Source organism: Lucilia cuprina, chromosome 2 (genome assembly GCF_022045245.1).
Source record: "Lucilia cuprina isolate Lc7/37 chromosome 2, ASM2204524v1, whole genome shotgun sequence".
In the NCBI taxonomy this organism is placed as follows: Eukaryota; Metazoa; Arthropoda; class Insecta; order Diptera; family Calliphoridae; genus Lucilia; species Lucilia cuprina.
This window is the reverse complement of record NC_060950.1, coordinates 9,813,992-9,824,413: the sequence shown is the minus strand read 5'-3', so window position 1 is coordinate 9,824,413 and position 10,422 is coordinate 9,813,992.

Here is a 10,422-nt window from a genome sequence, read left to right as displayed (position 1 = left end):
AAAGGAAGGAGAGGAAGGAAAGGAAGGAAAGGAAGGAAAGGAAGGAAAGGAAGGAAAGAAAATGATTTGTTGTCAAACTAAAGCTTCGTCAAATTTAAAGACAACATTTACATAACCCCTTTTCTTGTTACAAAGTAATCCCAAAAGTTTTCCAACGTTCCACAAAGGTTTAAAATGATAAACCACTAATCCAAATGAACAGTACTCTCCGGCATTTTTACATTTTTATTTCGGCGCTGAGTGAAATAGAAGCAACAAGACATACGAGTACGTTACACACACCAAACAAAAAAAAAAAAAAAAAAAAAACTGAAAAAAATTGTAACAAAGTGCCTTTAAGCACGCGTACAATTAGCTACTAATAGCATGTATTTCATTTGTATACAGTAGTGTGGTGCGAGTAGAACAACGACAAGTATGATGAGGACTGCACTGGAGTGAAGTATATTTTCACAAGATTTCACATACAAACACAAGCCAGCAAACTTCCTTTATTCTGCAGTTTAAATTGCTATATATTGGAGTGTGTTTTTTTTTTAGTAGGTATTTAAAGAGTTCTTTTTTTAATGCGTTGTCATTTTAAATGCATGTTGACTGCGTATCCAAAATATTTCATTTTAATTAGTTGTAAACCATCGACAGTAAATCCAAACAGGCAGCAGGCATCACTAAAGTCAATACAATATATTCATTTATTTATGTATGTGCCACATACTCAACATATACAATTTTGCTCCGCAGCTTAAATCCACAGCATTGTAAGCTTAATCAAAGCGCCAGTTAAACAGTGATGTTTAGAAAAAGAGTGCGTAATATGTTTATATAGAATAGTTAAGGTTTATTTTTAAAATATTCAATAAATACTTTTGCCACAACTGTTTTATGTTATTTTCAGCTGTAGCCTGTTCAAGTTTAAGTATGTTTTGCTTACTACTCGTTCATAGTAGTTGTAGTCAAATTGTGACTGAATTAAAGTGTATGAATGACTCGTGGAGTTAGTGACTGAGTTCGATTTTGGTTTAAACAACAGAACAGTTTGTCTTTTAGCTGACTGTGTGGTTGTCTTTGTGGGAATGTATTTATAGTATAAAAAGTTGTTGCTATTTTAGCAAGTGATTTAATGAGAAGTGAATGACATAAATTAGCACCTATTCTAACGCTTGTATTGGTCACGATTCCGACTGGTGGTGGTAAGCGCTTGTAAAAATGTTAGTTTATTTCTTTGTATTACTGAAAACTTCATCACCGTGTGTAGTTGTTTTCAAAGTTGTAGAAAATTTGTTGTTTATGTTAATTTATTGTTGGAACAGATATTAAATGCATCACAAATTCTTATTTAAGTTATTTCATTCAATACCGCATTGACATAGTTAATTTGTTTAGATGCTAAATTTGAGAATGTAAAGATTTATCAAGTTTTACCTTGGTTATATGTACTAATAAACTGTAGGTTAAGTTAAGAAATGTTAGAGAAGATGAACGATTCATGATGGCTTATTATTGAATGCCTTTTGTTTTAAAAATTCGGTTTGAACATTGGACAGATATAGCTCTTTTCATCAATACCTCTCCAACCTTATGTATAAAGAAGATTTAGGGAAATTTTCATTACTCTACTACTCTTCTCTCGTTTAGGCCACATTGACAGACAGACATTTCTAGAAGGTTTTGAAATCTTATCAGATCTTATTTTTTCATTTAAATATTTTCGAGCATTTCTTCTTCAACGTATAGTTATAATGAACATTTCTTAATAATACTCTGCAAAAGCAAAACTCATTAAAATTTCCAATTTAAAATATTTTTTTTAATACTACGGCAACTGACACCTGACAATGCAAAAACCCAATTAAACCAAAAACTCTTAGCAATTGTCCTAAATACTTCTTACAAAAACAAAAACACAAACAAGCTTTAATATTATTTATTAACTTTAATAAATAAATATTCAAGACAGTTCTTTAAATAGGCAAATATCCTATTAAAATAGTAAAAATTGAAGCATTAACATTTGCTAAAATCACCGGAACAAAAAAATTTTTTCTTTTTAGGTCACGAAAATACTTTTACTATTTGCAATACACGAAGAATATAATCTAAAACAAAGACCAAGTTATCAAAACGTTTACACCACACAATTGACCTTTCTATTTAACTATAACAATAAACTTTAAATAAAATGAAATATGAAATTAAAACTGAGAAACTGAGAAAAAAATCCTAACGAAAACTTATCTTATTTGCTTAACAGCTCAATAAATCATTTCACGACACCTGCAAATAAAAATTGGGAATATATTCAAATAGAAAACAAAAATGTGCAATTAAGTTATAAATAAAACGGAAATGTTTGTATTCGTTTCCAACACGAGGCAGGTGAGTCAAACCTTCAATGCATATAGATAGATAGATAGATAGATAGATAGATAGTATATATATAATATATATTATATATATATTTATTATATATATATATATATATATTATATATATATATACTATATATATAATATTTATATATATATATATATTATATATAATATATTATATATATATATATATATATATATTAGTATATATATTATTTATATATATATATATTAAATATATATATATATATTTATATACTATATATATAGATATATATATATATTTATATATATATATAGATAGATAGAAAGTTAATTAGTTAGTTAGTTAGTTAGTTAGTTTGTTAGTAAGTTAGTTAGTTAATTAGTTAGTTAGTTAGTTAGTTAGTTAGTTAGTTAGTTAGTTAGTTATTTAGTTAGTCAGTTAGTTAGTTAGTCAGTTAGTTAGTTAGTTAATTAAACTAACTCCATAAAATTCTGACGATTAGGAGGTCTGTCTTTCCGTACTTAAATGAGACCTTTTATTTAATTGAAAATAAAAATGTTTAAATGTTCAAAATTGACAATTAAATTTTATTTTCTTTGTGGGCAATACTACACACAAAATAGACAAACTGACAGACATACTGGCATTCAGACAGAGGGTGTCATTAACGTCTACTATTTCTGCGCATACTTTGCCACAAACACTTCAACAAGAAGAGAAAGTAACATTTTCATTACATTTGCTATTGATGTAATTTTTTACATTTCTAACTTGGTGGCAGTTGTATTTTTTTCTATTTTTTGTTTAATTTTTAATTTATCTTACACTTCAACCCTCTCACTCACTTCCTCTTTCTTTTCTCTGTCTATCTGTGGCAAGAACTCCGCCTCCTTTTACTTTAGCCCCAGAGTTAAGCCAACAAAGAAAACAACAACGATTTTGAATGAAAGCAGCAAATAAAAAAAGAACGTGTAACAAAAAAAAAAACAAAAACAAATCATGTTTAATTTAACTGCAACAAGCAACAAGTGCACACAACACTAACTTATGCACAAGTGCAACTAATGCGAGTACACACAAACACTCACTCGTGCAACATGCCATGAATTGTAGACTGTCATCTTAACTATTTCTTGTTGTTGTTGCTGCTGCTGTTGTTCGTTCACTGCCAACAATGCTTAAAATAAAGACGAAAAAACTGCACACAGCCATCATAACTATTAATATTTAATGATGATGAATACTAAATATACAAACACACATGTAAATTAACAGACTTACAAACACACATTCCTGAACTGTCATAAAATAAAATGAAAAAATAGCAAGTAGAGTGAATTATAATTATTGAAAGTAACAAAAAAATTTTTTCGATTTAAAACGAATTCTGGATTACCTACAGCTGAGATTTGAGTAATATCTGATATCATAATATTTGATTTAAATTTTGTCGAAAGTCTGGTAATGAAAGAATGTGTTGCAGTGTTTCTTTGTCGTCTCCGTATGTCACACATTCCTATTAATCTGTGTTGCCGTAAATCTGTGTGTCCACTAAGAATACGATCTATTACACAAATCTCAGGATTATTCACTATATGGAGGATTCTTGTTCTCCTCTAGTTAGGGTTAGTTAATTAGTTAGTTAGTTAGTTAGTTAGTTAGTTAGTTAGTTAGATAGTTAGTTAGTTAGTTAGTTAGTTAGTTAGTTAGTTAGTTAGTTAGTTAGTTAGTTAGTTAGTTAGTTAGTTAGTTAGTTAGTTAGTTAGTTAGTTAGTTAGTTAGTTAGTTAGTTAGTCAGTTAGTTAGTTAGTTAGTTAGTTATTTAGTTATTTAATTAGTTAGTTAGTTAGTTAGTTAGTTGTTAGGTTAGTTAGTTAGTTAGTTAGTTAGTTAGTTAGTTAGTTAGTTAGTTAGTTAGTTAGTTAGTTAGTTAGTTAGTTAGTTAGTTAGTTAGTTAGTTAGTTAGTTAGTTAGTTAGTTAGTTAGTTAGTTAGTTAGTTAGTTAGTTAGTTAGTTAGATAGTTAGTTAGTTAGTTAGTTAGTTAGTTAGTTTGAAAGGAGGATGTATACACACAAATCCGAAGAAATACACATAGGCCTCTATCGGGCCTGTTGTGCGCTCCTTAACCAGTGCCACGGTTGGGAATCGAACCCACCACCTCCGGTCTACCAGACTAGAACACTAACCACTAACCTACCGGAGGCCAGTTAGGGTTAGTACATACAGAATAACAACAGATTACTACGAGTAATTGATGGGTTCCCTTGTCACGAACATAGTGGCCACATGGTGTTCAAATATCAATCTTTTGAATAAGACTAGTAGTTCCATATCGATTATATCGGATTTATTGTTTTGGATATAGTATAAAAATACCATAAATGTTTTTAACATTATGTAGTTACAAACACTATAAAACATTTAAATAGACAGTATTAATATAGGGCATAGTGAAAAAATATTAAAAATGGCTGCCACATTAACTCAAAAACTATTCGTAACTCCATATTTTTAAGTTGTTCTTGTCTTCTTTGCGTATTCATAATTTTTAAAATATATATATATATATATATTTTTTATCTTAAAGATTTTTTTCTTCTTTTTTATGTGTAATAAACTCTAATTAAAGGGGAGTGTACTTTTATGTGTATGTGTGTGTGTGTGAATGGGAGTGAGTGTGTGAGTATGTTTTGAAACCATCATAATTCTTAACAACCTGTAGCATGACAAAGAATTTACTTTCATTTTATACATTCATACGAAAACTGATGTGATTTCACACATACTGGTGCACACGTTGTTTATTGTTTTTGTTTTATGCATATTTATTAAAATGTACATTATTATTGTTATTACTTGTATAAAGTTGTTGTTTTAGTTGTTTTTGTTTTCTACAATTTGTTTTGTTTTTGCAACTTGACCATTTTAACATACAATATTCTTACTTATTGCTTCTTATTCGTCTTTGGTAGATAATAAACATACATAAATACATATTTAGTGTTGTTGTTGTTGTTGTTGTTGAGACATCATCAAATTGTTGATATGTGTTGCTGCAACTTGACTGACTGGCATGTTGCATGTCAAGACGCCATATTGATATTTAATGTTTTACGTATTCATATATGAAAAAGTACTTGCATTTGGATATACAATACTTTTTTTTGTTATTGTCATCATTTTTGTATTTCTCACACACATTCTTATATATTCCCACAAAATTTACATTAATGTATGCAAAGTAGCTGCAGGGTTGTGACTTTGATATTTAGAAAGATCTCAGCATTTCGGCAGGACTGTCCCGAACTTAGCTTGTACTACAAAGTAGACAATCGTCACGCCATGATAACAATTAGACAGTCGGGAAGCTAGTCCAATGTAGTCAATTCATGGCAATGAACATATTTGCTTAAATATGTTTTTTAAGTGTCCACTCTTTCGATTACTTCGGGACTGTTAAGTGACGACTTTCTATGCTCTCGCTTTCAAAGAGTACATTTGTAACGAAAGTACAACTTGAGCCACAACCAGTTGGTTAGACATTGGTGGCACTGACTATATTCTTCGGATACATATACTATTTATCGAACTGTTGGGATTTGATTATCAACAATAATTCATATACATATGCTTACGTATGTATGAGTAAAAAATTGTAGACATAATTGTTTTAAGCAGAAAATCATTTATTCCTTTGTTATGAAATTAAATTATATATTTTTTTTAAATACTCTCTAAGCGGAAGTTACTAATCGTTAATAAATGTTATTAAACCTTAATAATGCAGTGCAAAATCAGGCATATGAACAGTTTGATTTTATCATTTCCTTTGGTATCAGATTATGTGGTCAAATTATACAATGGAAAGACCAGATTAATATCGTGGCAGACTAGAGGTATTGGTTGCATCTCTTTCCCCCGGACGACATTTTAAGCGAGATGAGAGAAGAAGAGTTACACAAAGCTCAAATCCAAGCACCTTGCACGATTCGAAACGAGGTTTCAGTATTATATCACATTAACTTCTAACAGGCTGTAGCAGGATCTCGCCTGAAAACGTGTAGCCTAATATTTTGTATTTTTTATTCTTAGAAATAAAACGCCCTATGTAGATTTAAAGGAAATCCGTCAAGTCGACCTATATATTCATATAGGAACCTAAGATCCTTTAAACACTATGTAACCTTTGAGTTTCGAGGCTACTAAACCAAAAAGTTGAGGAGTTTTAATGGTTTCAGAGGGTTTGAGTAATCTATAGTATCCTTCAGTCTAGATTATAGCCTAGACTTAAGACTAGACTAAAGATTAGACTAGACAATAGACTAGACTATACAGTAGACTAGACTAAACAATAGACTAGCCTATACTATAGACTATAGACTAGACTATACAATAAACTATAGACTAGACTATGGTCTTGACTGTAGACTAGACTATAGACTAAGTTATAGACTAGACTATAGACTAGACTATAGACTAGACTATAGACTAGACTATAGACTAGACTATAGACTAGACTAGACTATAAGTAGACTACAGACTAGACTATAGACTAGACTATAGACTAGACTATAGACTAGACTATAGACTAGATTATAGACTAAACTATAGACTAGACTATAGACTAGACTATAGATTATAGACTAGACTATAGATTATAGACTAGACTATAGACTAGACTATAGACTAGACTATAGACTAGACTATAGACTAGACTATAGACTAGACTATAGACTAGACTATAGACTAGACTATAGACTAGACTATAGACTAGAGACTAGACTAGACTAGACTAGACTATAGACTAGACAATAGACTAGACCATAGACTAGACTAGAGACTAGAGACTAGAGGCTAGACTATAGACTAGAGACTAGACTATAGACTAGAGACTAGACTATAGACTAGACTATAGACTAGGCAAGACAAGAGACTAGGCTATATAATAGACTAAATACTTGTTAAAAGTTCATAATTTAGAAAAATGTCGTTTGATTACTGCAGTATTTATTAGGGAGTACCAGAAAAAGTACTAAACTTTTAATGCCTTTAATATAGTATGGTATTGGATTTACCGTAAACTATCTAAATAAGTACTTTCAGTACATATTTGACTACATAACTGTAATAAACTACAAAATAGATCTCATCCATTTACAACAGTCATCGCTTTGTAGAACAAAATGCCTAAAACCCTATTTCGTACTAATTCCTTAAGCCAAATAAACAACTTTTTGCAGCTAAATAAGCACAACAAACGTTTAGGAGTAAATTTGTGTATAACAAGGAAATTTGCAAATAAAATCATAAAAAAATCGAGACAAACGATTGCAAATAAGATGAACTTATAAGACTACAATTTATTTGCGAAATTTCAACAAACTCTTTCACACAAATACTTAAATGGAAAACTGGAGTTATAGACAAAATGGACATTTCAAGTGGTGGAAGAGTAGAGTAACAGAAATCCTTTGCGGATTCAAAAAAACCAAACTCATCAACAAACATTTATACATACCACAAACATAAATATAAAGTCATGAACAATACAGCTTAGCTTGTTGCATTCGACATTATGTAGCATGTAAGTCATATGTCTCCCGCTAATGAAGATGAAAAAGAATTGTTAACGTTTCCCAACAAAAAAAGAACAAAGTTATAAACTCGTGTATACTTTTTTATAAAGTTTTTGAGGGTATTAACATGCTGTTGATTAATGTGTGGCCATATATTAAATTCATATTTCGTGGTTTCCCGAAAAATTGCAACAAAAAATCTGTGAAAAAGATGATGTTTTGTTTTTAACTTTTTTATTTTTTTCCTCTTAAGGTTTTTAAAAGCTTAGCAAAATAAAAAATCAAAAGAAAAAATTTAACTTGAAAATAATTGTTGCAGTTATATCTTTTTGTTGTTTGTATTTTTAGTCATTAACTTTGAAAATCAACGCTTAAACATTGTAGCAGAGAGATTGTGCAGCAAAATGTGAATAAAACTTTAAAGTGATAAAAGCAAACAGAATTGAAGAGTTAAATGCTCGATTTCATTTGTTAAAGTCCTGAACAATAACGACTTTATATTCTTGATTTTCATTTAACGGTCTATCCCTTAATATGAAAAGTATTTTATAAAAATTGTTCCTTTGTTGCACTACTCCTTGTAGTAGAGTGAAATTAATTCTGTATTCTCTTTGTCCTGTTCTGTTCAGATTAGTTCTTGTTGAGTTGTACTTGAGTTGTAGTTCACCTCTGGTTCAGTACCAGTTGAGTTGTAGTTCTAGTTTAGTTCAGTTCTATATCAGTTCTAGTTCAGTTCTAGTTCAGTTCTAGTTCAGTTCTAGTTCAGTTCTAGTTCAGTTCTAGTTCAGTTTAGTTCAGTTCTAGTTCAGTTCTAGTTCAGTTCTAGTTCAGTTTAGTTCTAGTTCAGTTCTAGTTCAGTTCTAATTCAGTTCTAGTTCAGTTCTAATTCAGTTCTAGTTCAGTTCTATTCAGTTCTAGATCAGTTCTAGTTCAGTTCTAGTTCAGTTCTAGTTCAGTTCTAGTTCAGTTCTAGTTCAGTTCTAGTTCAGTTCTAGTTCAGTTCTAGTTCAGTTCTAGTTCAGTTCTCGTTCAGTTCTTGTTCAGTTCTAGTTCAGTTCTAGTTCAAAAGAAAACTAAATACACAAGATTTTGTGTATATAAAAGTAGCTCATATGGTATTCGACCTCACCCAAACCACCCAATCAAAATTTACTCAAGTATTTTGAGACCAAAAAAAAACTAAAAGATATTTTTTTAAATATAAGAATGACTATATCTGCTCGTAAGTATATTTTTTTCTTTTGAAATGTGTTAAAAATTTAAATTTATTTGCTGTCATTAATTTGGCACCTTGCGCGAAATTAGTTCACCATGATGACTTTATCGTCATTTTTGCATTGTTATGGAAACAAATGCGAATTTCAGAATTTGACTGAATTGTATTCACACAATTTGGCTCTGATAGTGAAACGAAAACAGAAGAAATCAGAGAGTGAGTGAGTGTATCACAGAGTGGTGTTTCTGTCTTTAGTAGCCGCAAGATTTTACATAACAAAATGGCCCAGGGTTAAAATAAGATTTAAAATATTAAGACGACTTGATTTCGAAATTGTGCTGTGTGTGTATGTTTCGAGTGATTGTCTTTAAACTTTCAATACCAATGTTAGAGGAGGAAATCGAATAAATATGAATCCTTGGTCGAGTGGTGTTGTATTATTTAATTGCGTAGAAGGCGCAAAGAAAAAAACACAACCATTTGTATATGGTGTGGTATTTAAATGGAGATTTGGAAGGGCTTAAGCAACAATGTTTGGCTGGCATTTAAGTTCGTAAACATTTTGTTGCGTTTAAATGAAATCACACATGTACGCACTCTTAAACGAACAAAATCTGAAACAAAAAAAAATAATGTATGAATTGTTTGACACAGAGAAGAAGATTAAACTAAAGTGGAGTGAAGGTAGAAAAAAAGAAGAAATTCTCATAACAAAAATCCAACGAAAATAAATTGTTACAAATTATGTTATTAAAATTTAAGTGAGAAAAATGAAATTAAAAACGCATTTAAGATCATTTCAGTTTTGTACATTTATAAATCATATTTATTAAGAATTTTATTTCGAAAATCTTCATTTATTTCAATTCTTTAATACTTGTTGCAAAATAAAAAATTATTAAAGAAATTACGTGAGAATGACAACTAATAATTATAGTTTTTAGTTGAAGGGTCGGAAGTTTGAGGAATGAGTTTCTTCAAAATAATTATAATATTAATAATTTAACATTAATTTTTAGGTATTAAATTAATGTGATTAATATTAAGTTGTAGGAAAGTTTGCTAAAATCAAATAACAAAATTTGTTGTTATAATGTTGTAATGATAAATAAGTTTTATTATCAAGGGTTATTAGGACCGATTTTGCGGATTATAAATAGGAAAGTTCTCGAAAGTTTGTGTGACAGATGTAAAGATGTTTATAGCAAACAGTTATACACAGATAGATAGATAGATAGATAGATAGATAGATAGATAGATAGATAGATAGATAG